The 18730-nt window shown below is 54.2% G+C and overlaps 1 long non-coding RNA gene and 5 other non-coding genes across 6 annotated transcripts; 4 read left to right on the forward strand and 2 right to left on the reverse strand.

Annotated features, from left to right (window-relative positions):
- The first annotated feature begins 813 nt into the window (after positions 1–813).
- Positions 814–885, forward strand: TRNAP-UGG (transfer RNA proline (anticodon UGG)). Its single transcript has one exon. It is a non-coding gene; the product is annotated as a tRNA-Pro (tRNA).
- LOC128929234 (uncharacterized) lies at positions 822–7591 on the forward strand. Its single transcript, XR_008475318.2, has 2 exons — positions 822–1138; positions 1303–7591. It is a non-coding gene; the product is annotated as an uncharacterized LOC128929234 (long non-coding RNA).
- TRNAK-CUU (transfer RNA lysine (anticodon CUU)) lies at positions 6976–7048 on the forward strand. The gene has a single exon. It is a non-coding gene; the product is annotated as a tRNA-Lys (tRNA).
- Positions 7592–11392: 3801 nt separating the features above from the next.
- TRNAP-CGG (transfer RNA proline (anticodon CGG)) lies at positions 11393–11464 on the forward strand. Its single transcript has one exon. It is a non-coding gene; the product is annotated as a tRNA-Pro (tRNA).
- A 5586-nt stretch (positions 11465–17050) lies between these two features.
- Positions 17051–17122, reverse strand: TRNAP-AGG (transfer RNA proline (anticodon AGG)). Its single transcript has one exon. It is a non-coding gene; the product is annotated as a tRNA-Pro (tRNA).
- A 1318-nt stretch (positions 17123–18440) lies between these two features.
- Positions 18441–18512, reverse strand: TRNAP-UGG (transfer RNA proline (anticodon UGG)). The gene has a single exon. It is a non-coding gene; the product is annotated as a tRNA-Pro (tRNA).
- Between the last annotated feature and the right edge of the window lie 218 nt (positions 18513–18730).

Here is an 18730-nt window from a genome sequence, read left to right on the forward strand (position 1 = left end):
GGAATGGCCAGGGGGAGACTCGGCGTGACCATCGCTTAGGGTTGCGAGAGGTTCCGGGGTTAAATCACGGAGGTCCCCTCATTTTCAAACCCTCATCCCCGTTTAGGGCGGGCAGCGAGGCCTCAGCGGAGGCCCAAGCCCGGACGACCCTTCTCCTCTCTAGGCTCCCGGTAAAATGCTGCGTCCCCTGGCGGTGGAAAAGGGAAGAAAAGCTTGGAGCGTTCGTCGAGCCGCCCGTTTGGGAAGAACTGAACTCCGACCCCCAGCTCTGGCCTCTGTCGGCTGCGAGGGTCGCCTGGGCCTAGCTCAGGCCTCGAGGGGGCTCGGCTGAGGGCAGAGGCCCGGGGTCTGTGTGGCACAGGGGATCCCTTCCTAGCATGTCCCGGCTGGGGCTCAGCTTGAGAGACCCCCGCCTTACGCAGGCCACACAGACCCCTCTCCGCGGGCCGCAGCCCCTGGTCACTGGCCCTTCTCTGGGTGTGGGGCCACCTGGAGCCGCTGGGAGCCCGGGAGCCCTCGGGGGAGGCGCCGCCGCGGTGCTCGGGGTGCGGGGTCCGCCTCTGTGCGCCTGAGGGCGGGGTCTTGCGGGGACTCCTCCAGGGGCTGGTCCCCGCGGCGCTGCACCTCCCACCAGCTTCCTGGGATCGAAACGGAAACCTGCCCCCGCGCAACCCTCCGCGCTGGGCTTGAAGTTGGGCCGCGGCCGGGACCGGGTGTGGGCGGGGCGGTGGTGGCCTGAAGGCGGGGCTGTGTGGGGGTGGAGCCCCGGGTGGGAACGTCCGGAGACAGACGTCAGAAAGCCGCTGTCACGCTGGCTCGTTGGTCTAGGGGTATGATTCTCGCTTTGGGTGCGAGAGGTCCCGGGTTCAAATCCCGGACGAGCCCGTTTTGTCTTTTTTCTTCGGAACACCTCATTTTTCCGATCCGACTTCCCGCCTCCGTCCTGCCTGCAGCCCCTCGCCTTGCCCACCTTCAGGCAGGACCCGCCTGAGCCTCTTGACTGGAGACTTCCACCTCTGAGTTCTGGGTGCACCCGAGGCCAGGCGCTGGACCAGTGAATCCCAGACCTGAGACCCGAAAGGAAGGCCACCCCCTCTCCCACCTCCTCTGCCTCTGCAGACATGGCCCTAGATCCCAGGTGACCGTGGAACTTGGTCTGGGTGTGTGGTTTTCCTTTGAGTGGGAAGATTATAAGTTTAAATTTTGGACAAGCCCAGGGTTTTGAACCCTTCCTTTTCTTTTCTTTTCTTCTTCCTTTTTTTGTCCCTTCCTTCCTTCCTTCCTTCTTTCTTTCTTTTCCAGGCTAGAGTGCAGTGGTGCAATCTCGGCTCACAGCAACCTCGACCTGCCAAACTCAAGGATCTTCCCACACCTTCACCTCCCAAGTAGCTGGGACCACAGGTGGGCACCACCATGCCAGGCTAAATTTTTTTTGGTGTGATATACAGATATAATTTTCTTAGAGACGGAAGTCTCACTGCAATCCGGAGATTAGTCTCCAGCCTGGACTAAAGCAGTCTTCCTGCCTCAGCCTCCAATCCCAAAGTGCTGTGTTACAGGCCAGAACCACCATGCCCAGCTGGCTCTTTTTCCTTCTTGAGAGGCTGCCAGAGGTGCCTTTCACAACCGAGGGGAGTGGAAACCGAGACTGAGGATGGCAAGCTCTGTACCTCGTGTTGGGGCAAGGAAGGGCGTGAGGTCACCATGGAAGTCCAGTGGGCTGTGCTCCGGGAATGGGGTGACTTTTCTCTATGCGGGAAGAACGGCAGCATTTAAGTGGGTTGGTTTTTTTGTTTTTTGTTTTTTGGGAGGACAGAGTTTTGCTCTTGTTGCCCAGGCTGGAGTTCAATGGCCCGATACTGCAACCTCCACCTCCCAGGTTCCAGCGAATCTCCTGCCTCAGCCTCCCGAGTAGCCGGGATTACAGGCTAATTTTGTGATTTTAGTAAAGACAGGGTTTCTCCATGTTGGTCAGGCTTGTCTTGAAGTCCTGACCTCAGGTGATCCGCCTGGCCCGGCTTCCCAAAGTGCTGGGATTATAAGTGAGAGCCACCGCGCCTGGCATTAAGTAGGTTTTATCATTATTCTCTTATGGTGAGGCCACCAGATCAAGAGATGACAGCCATTGAAAAGATTCTTACTCACAGTTCCCAAGAGGAGGGACACGCCATGCCACTGGGGACCACGCAGGGAAGTACCAGGGTCAGTGGAGGGGGTTGGTAAGCAAGAGCCTATATTGTAGTTTTTAATGGAAGGAAAAGGCAGGCAGCGTAAGAAAGTTTAGGATTAACTTGTTTTGGTAATTTCAGCGAGCTCTGGGGCATTGGGGCTGTCCTTAGTCTGGTACCTGGCCCGGGGGTGGCTAGGGCAGGTGGACAGTGGCCTGGAGTGTGAGACCCATAGAAGGGGAGGCAGCCAGTGTGTGAGCTCTGGATTGGTTGGTTTACATTTGAAATGCACAACCTGTAGGAAATGGTTTAACCCTGGGAAGAGCAGTCCCGCCAGGGTCAACAAGGTACCAGATGTCGAGCACCCAAATACAGAACAGACAAGACATGACGAATACAGGCGGGGCTCAGGGCTTCGGCTGACACGCCGGGGCCTCCCAAGCTCGGACGATGTGAATCCAGATCCATACCCACCTGGGATTACTGCCCCCACCAGGGTGGGGCCAAGCAGCAGAGCCTGAGCTCCAGGGCGTGGAACGGTCCAGACCAGCGGCCTTGTCTCTGACCCAAAGGGACGTTAGTTTCTCTTCTTAAGCCCAAGGACACAGGCGCTGGGTGCCCCTTTCATGCCTCTTGATTCTCAGATGCGTAATTAGAGCTGTCTCGCACAGAACCCCGGGGGCCACTAGGATGCCTGACGAGGCCTCTCCTGATCCTGAGGCAACTAAGCAGTTTCCCCAGCAGGCGTGTTTTTCTCTAGTGGCCAGAGCATGTTAAGGCTCCTGTTCTTTAAAGGGAAACCACTATGGCCTCCACCAGCTGGATAGTTCCTCTCCAAAGTCCCCTTGGGAGCCAGGGGCGTCCCTCCTCAGGCCGGCCCTAACTCCCTCCCCCACTTCCACACCCAGGCCACACCCTTCTACACGGTGCCCTCAGCCCAGGACCTGGTGATGCTGGGGCTCAGCCTCCATTTGTCCCATGAACAGAAAGCAGATAATTGAGGGTGAAACCCACACTGTGGAAGAAGGTCCCTAAAATGGAGGTCTTAACTGTCTTCTGGATCAAATCCCAGAGGAACCACAGTTTGCTTTTGTCATTTTAGGGCATGGATGGAGCCCCCAGCAGAGCTGCATGGGGTCTGCACTTGTGAGCTTGGCTCAGAGACAGCTTCGGTGTGTAGCAAACACAAATACCCGCTGGAACCGAATGGCCAGATTGGCCTGGGCACTGAGGCTGGGTTTCCGGGTGGTCAGAGGGGCACCTCGACCCGGGCCACGGGTGCTTCCCATGAGGGCTCAGTCCGCTTCCCCATCCTGGGGCTTAAGCTCACTCATTTGAAGGGGCAGCTTGGACTCTGGGAGGTAGGTGTCTGCACTGAAGCTGGAACCGCTGGGGCGTGAGAAAGGGTGTGAAATTCCAGAGGGCCCCTACTTCTGCAGGGGGTCCAGGGCTGGGAAGCCTTTGAGACGGAGGCTCCAGGTCCCGAGGTCGCCGCGGTGCGTCCCTCCCGTACCTGGCGTGGCAGGGAAGGGGTGCGATTCCAGGAGACTGGGGTGCCTCTGAGGAGTCCAAGTCCGGCTCCTCGCCCTCTGCCCAAGGACGAAGGAGGACCTAGCAGCTTTGCCTAGCTGATGGTCTCAGTTCTGCAAGGGCGGCGGGGAAAACGGGACGCCCCAAAACCCGAGCTGAGTTTCCTACTTGGAGTCGTGAGGTGAGGCGATACTGAAGCTCGCCGTTCCCCTCCTCCCCATGAGGACCAGAATCTGGTCCGGGAAAAGCGTCAGGAAAGGCGGACAAATAGTGACCAAATAACCTAGGACTGATCCGGACCAGAGATGGGGGAGCTGCGTTGGGCTCATTAAGGGCGACAAAGTCCATGACTCCCAGTGTGGCTCGTTGGTCTAAGGGTATGATTTTCGCTTAGGGTGCGTGAGGTCCCGGGTTAAAATCCCAGAGGTGCCCAGGCGGAGGTTGCAGTGAGCTGAGATCCCGACACTGCATTCAAGCCTGGGAAGACTCCCTCTCAAAAAAAAAAAAAAAAAAAAAAGAATTAGTGTTTGTGCCTGTTGTGTTATCCTTGGGGCACGTGCGTCTCAGGATACAGGCTCTTTAACCAGGGGATTTTTTGGGGGACAGTCAGCACGGATCTGCCCTGAGGGACTCCCCGAGTGATTGCAGTGGTGGCTTCATCCTGGGGTGAGTGAGGCTTGTGGCCTGGAGCTCCCAGACAAAACCTTCTCCCTCAAGGGAGCAAGTCCGGCAGAAATTGAGCTTTTACGACTGTGGACCGGCTCTCCCGCAGATGCAAGGCTAATAAGAACAGTGGCTCACTCTGTTGACTAAACTAAGGAAAACTGTGGGTGACTTTGTCTGGCAGCTGGGTTCAAATTCCCAATAGGACTTATTCTAAAGTTGCCTTGGTCAGAGAGAAACGAAACGGCGCCAGTATCCAGTGCAGAGAGAGTTTTGGCCGGTTGGCACAAGGCCAGGCTGCACAGGTGGCAGGGGCATGGTTGTCAAATACAAAATGATCAGGCACTTCAGGTCCCCTGGAGAGTGGGCGCAGAGTATAACTCGATCAAGACAGTTGCAGGTGGGCAAAAAAGAAAAGAGAGTGGCTGCAGAGGTGGCCACCCTGGAGTCCCCCTCCTGGCACCATGCTTATCAGGACCTCGGGACTGCAGGGAATTCATGCCCACCTCCCTCAGCCCCGGTGACGCGCCCATCAGAAAGTGGCTGGAAATCACGGCGGTCGGGTCCGGTGGCTCAGTAATCCCAACACTTTGAGAGGCCGAAGTGGAAGAATCACCTGAGCACAAGGAGTTCAAGACTAGCCTAGGCTGGGTTCGGTGGCTCAGCCTGTAATCCCAGCCTGCCCAACATGGCAAAACCCTGGATCTATAGAAAATACAAAACATTAGCTGGGCACGGTGGCGGGTGCCTGTAATCCCAGCTACTCAGGAGGCTGAGGCAGGAGAATTGCCTGAACCCAGGAGGCGGAGGTTGCGGTGAGCCGAGATCGCGCCATTGCACTCCAGCCTGGGTAACAAGAGCGAAACTCCATCTCAAAAAAAAAAAAAGAGACCAGCCTTGACAATAGAGTGAGACCCCACCTCTACAAAACAATTTTAAAAGTTAGCAGGCATGATGGTGCATGCCTGCGACCCCAGCTACTCAGGAACCTGAGACAGGAGGATCTCTTGAGCCTGTTTCAAAAAACAAACAAAAATATACGTGGAAATGGAGGAAGCTGTGTGCATGTGGGGACAGAAGGGCATTTGCAACTCTGCACCTTCCACTAAATTTTGCTGAAAACCTAAAACTGCTCTTAAAATGTATGGGAAATTTACAGCTACTATTTTTGAATTTTTTCTTTTTGAGTCAGAGTTTTGCTCTTGTTGCTCAGGCTGGAGTGCAATGGTGCAATCTCAGCTCACTGCAGTGTTCGCCTCCCAGATTCAAGTGATTCTCCTGCCCCAGCCTCCCGAGTAGCTGGGATTACAGGCACGCACCACCACGCTCAGCTAATTTGTTGTATTTTTAGTAGAGACTGGGTTTCACCATGTTGACCAGCCTGGTCTTGACCTCCTGATCTCAGGTGATCCACTCACCTTGGCCTCCCAAAGTGCTGGGGTTGCAGGCATGAGCCACCCCACCCGGCCATTTGCTTTTTCTTTTTGAGACAGAGTCTCACTCTGTCACCCAGGCTGGAGTCCAATAGTGCGATCAGGGCTCACTGCAGCCTCAAACTCCCAGGCTCAAGCAATCCTCCCACCTCAGATTCCCAAATAGCTGGGACCACAGGCGCCTACCAGCCTGGGGCAACAAGAGTGAAACTCCGTCTTTAAAAAACCAAAACAAACAAACAAAACCTTGCTTTTTTTTTTTTTTTTTTTTTTGAGACGGAGTTTCGCCCTTGTTACCCAGGCTGGAGTGCAATGGCGCGATCTCGGCTCACCACAACCTCCGCCTCCTGGGTTCAAGCAATTCTGCCTCGGCCTCCCAAGTAGCTGGGACTACAGGCACGTGCCACCACGCCCAGCTAATTTTTTGTATTTTTAGTAGAGATGGGGTTTCACCTTGTTGACCAGGATGGTCTCGATCTCTTGACCTCGTGATCCACCCGCCTTGGCCTCCCAAAGTGCTGGGATTATAGGCGTGAGCTACCGCGCCCGGCCCTGCTTTTCTTTTTTTTTAATCACAGAAACCTCTGAAAACCCAAGAGCCCTCCCCACTGGGACTTCATGGTCGGCTGCCTCCACCCTGCACGCAGATCTGCAGGGGCATGAGAAGAGGTGAGCTCTTTGGGTCATTTGAAATGGTTTGGAGCTATTCAAAGCCTGGGCTCAATATTAAGCAGGTATTGGGATTTATATTGGCAGTGGAGTGTGGACCCAGGCCCCCTCACATCCGCACTTGAGCCCAGGAGAGAGGTTGGTCCTTGCTTCCCCGCCTCCCACTCAGGACCACCCTGAGAGGTCCCCGCCTGGAGCCATGGCTAATGGTCCCTGACTACAAATTCCACCTGACTGGAGACTCGGGCTTGAAGTTAAAGGATTCACATTCTGCCCACAGCTGGTTGAGAAAGAGAGTGTGGGGGCAGATGTAAGGTCCCAGATGTCCAGAGACCCTGGTAGGGACTGTGCACCCAGCTGTCTGAATGCCAGAGGCTGGCTTTGCAGGTAGCCACTCCTGTACCACCTCCTCGGAACTAGAATCACCTTGGCCATTTTTGGTTTTTGTTTTTTTGACAGCACCTGCTTTGAAGATTCTGAATATTAGTATGGGAAGCACCATTGCCATGTGAGCCCGGCTAGCTCAGTCGGTAGAGCATGAGACTCTTAATCTCAGGGTCGTGGGTTCAAGCCCCACGTTGGGCACAGCTTTTACCATCCTTGGTACCTAGAATTCAGCATAATCACTGGTGATCTCCAGATTCTGATGGTTGGCTCCTAACTCAAAGGTAAACCTTCATTCAGTCTAAACTCAATCTCTGTCCCCACGGGAGATTCCAGGACCTCCTCCCGAATTCATCAAGGTGATGGCTGCTGTGTCATCTCTCAGGGTCAGTGTCCCAGTGGTTTTACACCCTAGGAAGGTCTGTCTGCTCACCCCTAAGCTGGGATAGAGAACTTGGATGCCCTTCCTTTAGCACAAGATCCAGGGTTTTTTCCCCCTCACCCAGGAGACTCAGTCCCAAGGCTGGGGTTGGAGACTCCAAGGTAGCCACACTGCTTGAAAGTTCAACCAGGGGAGAAGTGCCACCCAGTTCAGCGGAGACCACAGGTCAACGGGGCCACCCAGTTCAGCGGAGATCACGGGTCAGCGGGGGCGGGGCCTCTTATTTTCTCTCCTGCCTTGGCTTAAATGTCACTCACAGACTCTTTTTTTTGTTTTGTTTTTTGTTTTTGAGACAGAGTTTCGCTCTTGTCACCCAGGCTGGAGTGCAATGTCGAGATCTCGGCTCACCGCAACCTCCACCCCCTGGGTTCAGGCAATTCTCCTGCCTCAGCCTCCTGAGTAGCTGGGATTACAGGCACGCGCCACCGTGTCCAGCTAATTTTTGTATTTTTAGTAGAGACGGGGTTTCACCATGTTGACCAGGATGGTCTCGATCTCTTGACCTCGTGATCCACCCGCCTGGGCCTCCCAAAGTGCTGGGATTACAGGCTTGAGCCACCGCACCCGGCCTTCACAGACGCTTATTGTTCCCATCTCAGCAACTCATCTATATCTGATGATAACGCCCTTATCACAGTTTGTAATTTTTTTCCTTTTAATTGCATTTACTTTAATGCTGAATTTAACCATGCTGTAAGTTTGTCTCTTCAGTTTCTTCTGGGATATGTTCTTCTGGGCACCCTCCTCTTCTGGTTTAGGAACAATTCGTTCCTTTTCGGTAAGGATCATCTCGGTGTGGCAGGGAGAGCGCGCCTGCGTGGGTTAATCGGCCATGAGCTCTGTGGGTTCGGCACTGCACCTTAGGTGCCTTGTTCACTCGGATATGCTCAATGACCAGAGCATCTACATTGAAACTCTTAAGCTCAGCACGACTCTCTGCATTTTTAAGCACGTGCAGCAGAAGTTGAGCACTCTTTTTGGGCCACCGACCTGTGTCCAGCCCCACTGCTTGGCCTGGGCACACCTGCCGATTCCACCATTGTAACGTCGGAATGGTGCGCACTGTTCGGTCTGTAATTTTTGAAAGTCTATTCATTTTATTTATTTTTCCAAGACAGGGTCTTGTTGTGTTGCCAAGGCTGGAGTACAGCGGTGTGATCACAGCTCACTGCAGTCTCAGCCTCTTGGACTCAGGAATTCTCCTACCCCAGATTTCCAAGTATCTGGAGAAACAGATTCATGCCACCATGGCTGGCTAAGTTTATTTATTTATTTACTTATTTGTGAAGATGGTGTCTCATTTTGTCACCCAGGCTGGAATGCAGTGATGGCCGATCTCAGCTCGCTGCAACCTCCACCTCCTGGGTTCAAGTGATTCTCTTGCCTCAGCCTCCCAAGTAGCTGGGATTACAGATGTGCGCCATTAGGCAAGGCTATTTTACTTTTTATTTTAAAATAATTATAGATTCACAGTAAGTTGCAAAAAAAAAAAATGCAGAAAACTCTTGTGTACCCTTCTCCCTGTTTCCCCTAAGACTTCCGTAACTGTAGTTCCATATCAATGTCAGAAAATGAACACTGGCTGTTCTTTTAAACATACTTTTCTCGGTCATTGTCAGTCTTCACTCCGAACTGTGTGCTCTTTATTTTGTGCTCACCATTGTACCCACTAAAAAATTAGGTGCATGCTCTAACACATGACACCTATGATCAATAAAAATTTGACTCCAGGCCGGGCGCGGTGGCTCACACCTGTAATCTCAGCACTTTGGGAGGCCGAGGCGGGTGGATCACGAGGTCAAGAGATCGAGACCATCCTGGTCAACATGGTGAAACCCCGTCTCTACTAAAAATACAAAAATTAGCTGGGCATGGTTGCGCGTGCCTGTAATCCCAGCTACTCGGGAGGCTGAGGCAGGAGAATTGCCTGAACCCAGGAGGCGGAGGTTGCGGTGAGCCGAGATCTCACCATTGCACTCCAGCCTGGGTAACAAGAGCGAAACTCCGTCTCAAAAAAAAGTTGACTCCATGTAGATAAATCTAGACCCGACTTATTTAATTTTATTTTTGAGAAAGAGTCTCGCTCCTCTCACCCAGCTTGGAGTGCAGTGGCACAATCTTGGCTCACTGCAACCCCAGCCTCCCGGGTTCAAACGATTCTCCTGCCTCAGCCTACCTAGTAGCTGGGATTGCACGTTCGTGTTACAAGGCCCAGCTAATTTTTGTATTTTTAGTGGAGAGGGGGTTTCACCATGTTGGCCAGGCTGGTCTTGAACCCCTGGCCTCAAGTGCTAGGCCTCCGAAAGTGCTGGAATTACAGGCATGAGCCACCCGCCCAACCTAACTTATTCTTTTTTAAATTAAAATAGGGGCTCGGTCTTTTACTTTGGAAAAGGGGTGTGAACTTGAGAACTGTTCTAGGTTCAGATTGCAGGGAGGAAAGGGGGTCGAAAAAGGAAGGAAGTTGGGCCTCTGAGCATATTGGTGCTTGGGGATCTGGGAGGCGGGGTGACCGGGTGCTCCGGCTCCACCTGCTCGGGCTGGGCCACCCCCGCACAGTGCAGAGGCTCCTGCCCGGGAAGGCGTCCACCTCGTTCGCTTACTTCTCTGGGCCAACATGCGAGAGACGCGGAGACTGAGTTGGCTGGGGCCACCCAGGCCCCTGGACACCATCTTCACCCGCTCTCACCCTCAGTCAAGCACCTCGACCTGCAGCCCTTCCCTAAAACAAGAAAAACAGCCGGTCGCGCGCTGTCCAAGATACTCAGTCCTGCATACATGAAGTGGCAGTGCAGCTGATTCCCGGGTTCCTGAACCCGGGCCCCAGGCCCAAGGCCACGCCTGGTGGGGTCGCATGCTGCCGTCTGAGGAGCCGGAGAAGGTGGGAGAGGGAAGCAGAGCCGGCTTTTTCCGCGAAAGATTCTTTGATTCGCTCCATTCTCGTTCTTGCGCGCCGGATTTCCCAGGCTCACATAAACAGCAGCCGATCACGGGGGGGCTGCAGGGGCTCCTCTGGGACTGAGACCCCGGGCTTCTCACACCCAAAGCGAGACTCATACCTCTAGACTACAGACCTCGGTGGCGGGAAGCACCACCTTTGCTTCCCCATCCCCACCCCCGCCCCCTTTATCTTTCTGGAACCCTGGACTTTCCATTCGCTGCTCTCTGCAAAAACGTTGATGCCAGCGCTGGGAAAGTGGCCGGGAGCCCGGGATAGCAGTAAGGAGAAGCCCACCCAGAGGGGAGGAGGGAGTCCCCAGCGTGGGACAGCGCTCGTGTCTGGGGTGGGGTTGACTTAGGGCAGAATAAGGTCGGTGAACTGTGGGGATGGGCAGGACCCTCTCCCACCACACGCGGAGCTCGCTGGGTCCTCTCCACACCCAGGCCGTGTCCACCGGCTTTTCCAACGCTCACGTCCTTAAAGAAGAATCCAGAAGGTGTTGCGATATTGCCCCATCATGATTTGAACCTAAGGCCCACTCTCACCCTAATCATAATGGCAAAGCCACCCAGCGCCTGGAGACAGAGTGAGAAACAGAGACGGGGAGAGAGCGTGTGTCACAGTCAGGAGAGAGAAAGTCACTGTCACTCCCTTTGCCGTCGCTGCTATCCCGGGTGACCCTCCTGGAACTTCCTCAACTCTTGCCGTCAGAGGCAGAGACGGGGACAGAGCTAATGTCTGAGTCCGGACAGAGACGCTGGGCTCCATTCGAGGGAGGGCATGGGACGCCTGTGGGATGGAGCCAGCCACCGCCTGCAGTCGGCTGCAAGGCGGACTGGCTGCTCAGCCGCCCTCTTAGGGCAAGGTCTTGGGTATGAGTCAGCAGCCCCAGGTGTGAGCGCAGACCCGGTAAACCCAGGACAGGGAAAAACACAGCCGGGAGTCCCAAGCTGCAGGCCTGACCCTGAGCATCACCCTACAAGCCCAGAGTGGATGGGCTGTGTCTCCACCGGGCTGGCTCAGCAGGGTCTCCCCGCAGCCACCCCAGAGTTCTGCCAATCACTTGGGTACACGGATGAGCTCAACCCACTTCGGAACCAGCTGAGTCGCGCCGGAATGGAGACACGGTGTCTGAAATGTCAGTGGAAGAACACACACAGGGGGCTCATTGGTCTAGGGGTATGATTCTCGCTTCGGGTGCGAGAGGTCCCGGGTTCAAATCCCGGACGAGCCCCAAAGTGGTTACTCTTCCCGGTCGTTTTAGAGAATATAGAGTTTGAAAATCGGGACCTCATCCACCAGCCAGTTTGCTCCACTTCAGGTGGGTCCAGGACTGTGCCTCAGCTGCAAGGGACCAGGATGCATCTGAGGCTGGCAGGCTTGGCACGTGCCTCAGCCTTGCTGGAGCCCCAGGCCCTTCTCCTTCCCAGCTCCAGACCAGAGAAGCTGCACCCACCGCAGCCCGGGTCGCTCAGCTGCACGAGGGCTCCAGGTACAGGGGAGGCTGGTCCTTGGGTTCTAGGGCTATCGAGACCTATTCTTTCCTCTGCCTCCCCTCTTCACTCTAGAAACCCACATCTCTGCAGGCCAAGGCAGAGTCGCAGGTGAAGGTCGTTGAGAGCAGGTAAAAGCTGAGTGACTCGATGGACCTGGGCTGCACTAGCCAGGAAGGTAGACAGGAGCCACATATGGCCTTAAGCACTTGAAATAGGGTACAGTTGAGATGTGCTTCTGTTAGTGCAAAATACACATAAAGATTTTTGAAGACTTGGTACCGAAAAAAAAAATATTCTCTCATTACAGATGGAAATTAGAGTTCGCGTCTACAGTATTGGATTGAGAAATACACACACACATATTCGAAAGACACATTGCAGTGGCACCATCTCGGCTCACTGCAACCCCTGCCTCCTGGGTTCAAGTGATTCTTCTGCCCCAGCCCTCAGCCTCCCAAGTAGCTTGGATTATAGTCACACACCACCACACTCAGCTAACTTTTGTATTTTTAGTAGAGATGGAGTTTCACCATATTGGCCAGGCTGGTCTTGAACTCCTGACCTCCTGATCCACCCGCCTCGCCCCACAAAGTGGTGGGATTCAGGTGTGTGCCTCCACCCCCAGCCCTAATTTTTGTTTTTTTAGTAGAAATAAGGTTTTGCCATGTTGGCCAGTCTTGAACTCCTGACCTCACGTGACCTGCCTGCCTAGACCTCCCGAAGTGCTAGGATTAAAGGCACGAGCCACCACGCGACCACACCTGGCTAATTTTTAAAATTTTTTCATAAAAACAGAGTCTTGCTATGTTGCCCAGACCGGTCTTGGACTCCTGGACTCAAGCGATCTGCCCACCTTGGCCTCCCAAAGTGGCTGGGATTACGGGTGTGAGCCGCCGTGCTCAGATGTGTCCTCTTCTCAGCGTTTCTTCCCAGCATCTGCCAGGACCATGTCCCAGGTTACTCTAAGGCAGGTGGGACTTCCTTAGCTCTGCTCCTGCCTCCAAAGTGCCCCAGGAAAGATCAGGGACCATGAGCGCTGTAACCCTAGCTCCTGCTTTTGTTCCGTGACAACGTCCTTGGGGTCAGACCCAGGCCTCGCTAACCAAGAAACACGCAGCCTGACTCAGCAACCCCAGACCCCAACCTGCCCCAGCAAGCAGGTAGCCCCAAGGCCTGTTTGAGGTGGCAGAGAAGGGGACGTGCTTCCTTGGCTACTGCGGCTTGGCTGAGTCGCCCACAACCCTGGGATTCAAGCCCCACTCCCACCCTCCGTTTCCCCAGGTCGCAACTCCAGAATTTTGGCCATTCTAGGGGGCTCAGCCCCAGAATCCGGAGTCCTTATTGACACAGGGGATGTTTGAAATTGGAGAAGGCCTGTTAGGAGCAGCCAAGTCACCTAAGGCCTCAGCTCCAGGGAAGAAGAGCTTTGTCTACCACTACTTGCCCAGCTAGCTCAATTGGTAGAGCACGAGACTCTTCTTTTTCTTTGAGACGGGGTTTCACTCTTGTTACCCAGGCTGGAGTGCAATGGCGCGATCTCGGCTCGCCGCAACCTCCACCTCCTGGGTTCAGGCAATTCTCCTGCCTCAGCCTCCTGAGTAGCTGGGATTACAGGCACGCGCCACCATGCCCAGCTAATTTTTTGTATTTTTAGTAGAGACGGGGTTTCACATTGTTGGCCAGGATGGTCTTGATCTCTTCACCTCGTGATCCACCCACCTCGGCCTCCCAGAGTGCTGGGATTACAGACTTGAGCCACCGTGCTGGGCCTGAACATGCGACTCTTAACCTTAGGGTTGGGTTTGAGCCCCATGTTGGGCGGAGGCTCTGTTTTGAAGGGAATTCCTTCACATAGCTCAGGTCTTTTAAACAACACAGATCCTGTTTGCAGAGATTCCGAGAAAACGTCCCAACTGCCTCATTGCATGAGGAGGAGTGTCCTCTGTTCTGGAGCTTGACTTTTTTTGGGGGGACACATTCTTTCTCACCACATTTGGGATTTATTTGGGGAAATGTGGCTTAAGCAGGGAGAGGCAGAGCCAGCCCCCCCCACCCTCCTCCTCCTCCTCCTTTTTTTCTTTTTCCTCTTTTAAATCTGGGCCCCCGAGATCCTCCTGCCTTACATTCCCAAAGTGCTGGGACTACAGGGGCGAGGCACCACACGCGATCCAAATTTTCTCTTCTTGTAAGGACTCCAGCCATGTTGGATTAAGGCCCATCCTGATAACCTCATCTTATCTTCATTATTCAGTCACTGTCAGTCACATTCTGAGGGACAGAGAGTTAGGACTGCAACACATCAATGGTGGACAGTCACAAGTCAACTCATTAAAGTGAACATTGTGGGCCGGGCGCGGTGGCTCACGCCTATAATCTCAGCACTTTGGGAGGCCAAGGCGGGTGGATCACGAGGTCAAGAGATCGAGACCATCCTGGTCAACAATGTGAAACCCCGTCTCTACTAAAAATACAAAAATTAGCTGGGCATGGTGGCGCGTGCCTGTAATCCCAGCTACTCAGGAGGCTGAGGCAGGAGAATTGCCTGAATCCAGGAGGCGGAGGTTGCGGTGAGCCGAGATCGCGCCATTGCACTCCAGCCTGGGTAACAAGAGTGAAACTCCGTCTCAAAAAAAAAAAAAAAAGTGAACATTGTGTACATGATTTCGTATAATATATGTTTTAAATTTCCCTGAGCATAGGAGTGGGATTCCACTAGGGAATGTAATGTGTGGGTCATTTGGTAGTTTCCATATTTAACATTTTGAGGACCTGCCTGCCAGGCTATTTCCACAGGGGCTGGATCATTTTACATTCCCACCAGTCCGACCCAGGGCTTGTATCCTAGAAAAGTAGTAATAGATTTACACAGATATTTTGCATCAAAAAATGCTTACTCTGAGATTATACTTAGCTGGGCGTGGTGGCTCATGCCTGTAATCCCAGCACTTTGGGAGGCCGAGGTGGGTGGATCACGAGGTCAAGAGATCGAGACCATCCTGGTCAACATGGTGAAACCCGTCTCCACTAAAAATACAAAAAATTAGCTGGGCACGGTGGTGCGCGCCTGTAGTCCCAGCTACTCGGGAGGCTGAGGCAGGAGAATTGCTTGAACCTGGGTGGCAGAGGTTGCAGTGAGCCGAGATCACGCCATTGCACTCCAGCCTGGGTAACAAGAGTGAAACTCCGTCTCAAAAAAAAAAGTATCAACAAATCTGCATCTGTTGGGAAACAGCAGGGAGACGATCTACCTCTATGGGTAAAGGGTAGATTCTGAGAGAGACAGAATCAAAAGGTACACCCAACGAGGGGCTTGAACCCATGACCCTGAGATTAAGAGTCTCATCCTCTGCCGACTGAGCTAGCCGGGCTTGACTATAGGTAGCTTTCTATATCTGAAAATGGGCTGGGTAGCCTAAGGATGGTGGAGGAAACTAAGCGAGGTAATGAGTCAGTCCCAGAAACCAGGGTGCACTGGGGATTTCCCACAACAGGCCCAGTTCTCCACCAATGCCCTCCCGGTGCAGGAATTCCCTCACCACCCCGAAGTCTCCCACAAATGGGGATGACCCGTCAGAGTCTCCTTCGACACCGCGCTGGCATAAGTCTGAGTTCTCCCAACCTGTACCCTCCGACGAAATGCCCTTCTTATCAGAAAGAGAAAAAGGTCTCCAGACTGCACCCACTTAAACGGTCAATGACAACCATTCTTTGAGGCCACTCGAGTTACAGGAACATAAGAGTTCTGCTGTGATTTGGCCAAGCTAACCCATCGTTGGAGCTGCAGGCAGAATGCCCCAAGCTCACTGGGAGCTCGCAGAAGCCCTCGTAGGTGCTGCTCCGCCCTGTAACCTACGGTCATGTACATCCAGCTGTTCCGTTTCCATTACTGTGTGCTTTTATCTACAGAATTATTTGGTTCTTTTTTCAGTCTAGAAGGTTGGAGGTCCTGTTGCCAAAGATATTTTCTTTTCTTTTCTTTCTTTCTTTCTTTTTTTTTTTGAGACGGAGTTTCGCTCTTGTTACCCAGGCTGGAGTGCAATGGCGCGATCTCGGCTCACCGCAACCTCCGCCTCCTGGGTTAGGCAATTCTCCTGCCTCAGCCTCCCAAATTGCTGGGACTACAGGCGCGCACCACCATGCCCAGCTAATTTTTGTATTTTTAGTGGAGACGGGGTTTCACCTTGCTGACCACGATGGTCTCGATCTCCTGACCTCATGATCCACCCACTTCGGCCTCCCAAAGTGCTGGGATTATAGGCGTGAGCCACCACGCCCGGCCCAAGATATTTTCTTTATTGCCTTTTATTTCTTTAGACATAGTAAGGATAGTTGTATTATAAAGTATCTGATATATTTTACATCTGAAATGTTTGCAATTTTATTTCTGCTGCCTACTGTCAATGAGTTGTTGCTCATGGTACCTTGTTTCCTTGTTAATTTGGAGGCTGCAGTGTTCATTTTCCTCTTAAATGTCTTTGTGTAATAAATTCTGTGAGATCTGAAATACAAATGTATGCGCGCACACACACACACACACACACACACACAATTATTGTTTGCTTCTGCAGGGGCCCAAGGGCATAACCAGACATCAGTCACTTTAAATCTTCTGCTTGAGTCTTTCCAATTGGTTCTCAAGTGCTCAGAATCGGATTATTCACGATTCTTGGTTCATATCACGTTTTCAAACCCAGCATCTCAAACAAAAAGGAAGACCTTGCCAGTAGAATATGTCCTCAGAGTAGACCCCAGGAAGCCCTAGTCCTGGAAGGTGCTGGGACTCAGGATCCCGGTACCCGGGCTGCTGGGTTCGGTCGGAGCCCCAGGAGGCTACACCCAGGTGACGAGTGTCGGGGATGTGGGGAGGGGGCGGCCTCTGGACCCCAGTTACAAACGTCTATAGCCCATCTCCTCTGCTCAAGTGCCTGGCTCCCTCTCACTAAGTCTCTAGCCAGCGGAGCCAGGGACAGCGGGTGGGAGTCCCAGGCTAGACCTTTTAAGGGTCTGACTGTGAAGATTCTGCTCTTACTGTATATAGGGAGAACTTGTTTTCTTCATTGCCTCGAGCGAGTTCCTACTGACAAAAGTAGCGTCACACACTATAAAAAAATAATAATAAAGCAGAAAACCAACAAAAATAGCTTGTCAGGTGGCAGCTCCCAATACATTTTAAATGTGGCAGTGGGTGGCGTCAGGCAACTTGAGGCCTTCGTGCATATTAACCCCGAAGGACCGGGGCTGCGCTGACGTGTCAGAGCTGTTTGGATCTCTGATCCTCATGTAAAATAGGGAATGATAGGAACCGATATTTTGGACCAAAACGTGGGCTCGTCCGGGATTTGAACCCGGGACCTCTCGCACCCTAAGCGAGAATCATACCCCTAGACCAACGAGCCACCCAGCTCAGTCCCTCCGGCTTCTCTTTGTGGCCCTCAGGCCGTCCTCGAGGGCAGCAGGCCGGGCCTCAGCAAAGCAGAGCAAGGAGCAGGCGGTTCTCCCAACCTGTACCCTGGAAGAGGCAAGTTCAACGGTGGGTGCGGAGGGAGCCGTGAGTCCCCGCTTCTCCGCGCGCCGCACAAAATGGGGAGCATCCCCTGCGCCCCCACAATCCAGGGGCGCCCTGGGTCCTCGCCCCCTCCGCCACTCGGCCCTAGGCTGGAGCTCGGGAGGGACATGGGGACATCTCAAGAGTGGGCAGCGGCTGCGCTGAGGGTCCGCAAACCACGACCACTGCATGCCCGCCTTGGAAACGCTGCCGCCCCGCGGCGTGGCCGCGATGGGGGGTCAGCAAAGGCCTGCCGAGTGCACCAGGAACCAGGCCCCTACCTCGCCGCGCCCCAGCTTCTCCCGCTCCGGGCCCCCCTTCTCCCCCAGAAGCGCGCTTCCCAGGTGGAACTCAATTCGGGAGGCTGATGCTGAGAGTCGCTTTGCTCCCCCAGACCCGCGGCGCCCGCCGGAGCCCGCGGTGCACCCCCTTCCCCTTCCCTGAGCGCTGGAGGGACCTCCGTTCCCCAGGACGTGGGGAGGACGCAAGAGGCGGCCCTTGGGGCAGCAGAGGCTGCGTCCGGGCGGCGGATCCGGGACACCCTTTACTGTCTCTCTGCCCGTCTCTGTGTCCGAGTTTCACCCGACGCCCGAGAATCCGGCAGATCTGGGCTGAACGGGCCTCCTCCTCCCCCCCAGACCCAAGCCGCGAATTTCCCGGCTCTCAGTGGGAAGGCCCCGGGGCCTGGGGGTAGAGACGGGGTCCGAGACACCCCCCAGCAGGGCCCACTGAAGTGCTGCCGGCGGATGCCCAGGACCTCGCCCCTCCTTCATCTCCCCCCCACTCCCCTCCCTCCCGCCTCCGCCGCACATATTCCTCCCATTTTAAGCGGGAGTAGGGCTCACCTGGGACTGGAGCCGCCATCCTCTCGAATCCTGCGAAAAATTTTGCACCTGGAGCGACCAACGAGCCCAGCACTTTCCTCCTTATTCTAAATAACCTCCTCCTGCTGCCCGGAGTCGTCTCCTTTTATTTTTTGGTGCCGCAGTTGGCAGCTCTGGATCCCATTTCAGGGCGATGGGACCAACTGCGGGCGAGTGATTCAGGCCCGTCCGTCTGCGACCCGGGACTCCGGGAGGTCCCCACTGAGGATCTGCCAGCAGCAGCCTCTCTCCGCCTTCCTAGTCTCCTGTCCGGCTGAAAATGCAAAAAGGGTGGAAAAGGACGAAGGGCTCGTCCGGGATTTGAACCCGGGACCTCTCGCACCCAAAGCGAGAATCATACCCCTAGACCAACGAGCCGGCGCTGCATTGCATTTTCTTTTTTTCACTTGTCCTTTCGTCCCTGACGCAGAGCCAGATTACATCGCCGATAGCTCAGTCCTTAGAGCGCCCACCTGCGAATCTGGACTTACGGGTTCGCGACCACCCTCCGCTTTGCAAGGCGAACTTTATTTCTGCTGGATAAACCAACAAGATTATCCGCTGAGGTTATGAGCTGGTGGTTTAAATGTGCTGAT

Source organism: Callithrix jacchus, chromosome 12 (genome assembly GCF_049354715.1).
Source record: "Callithrix jacchus isolate 240 chromosome 12, calJac240_pri, whole genome shotgun sequence".
In the NCBI taxonomy this organism is placed as follows: domain Eukaryota; kingdom Metazoa; phylum Chordata; class Mammalia; order Primates; family Cebidae; genus Callithrix; species Callithrix jacchus.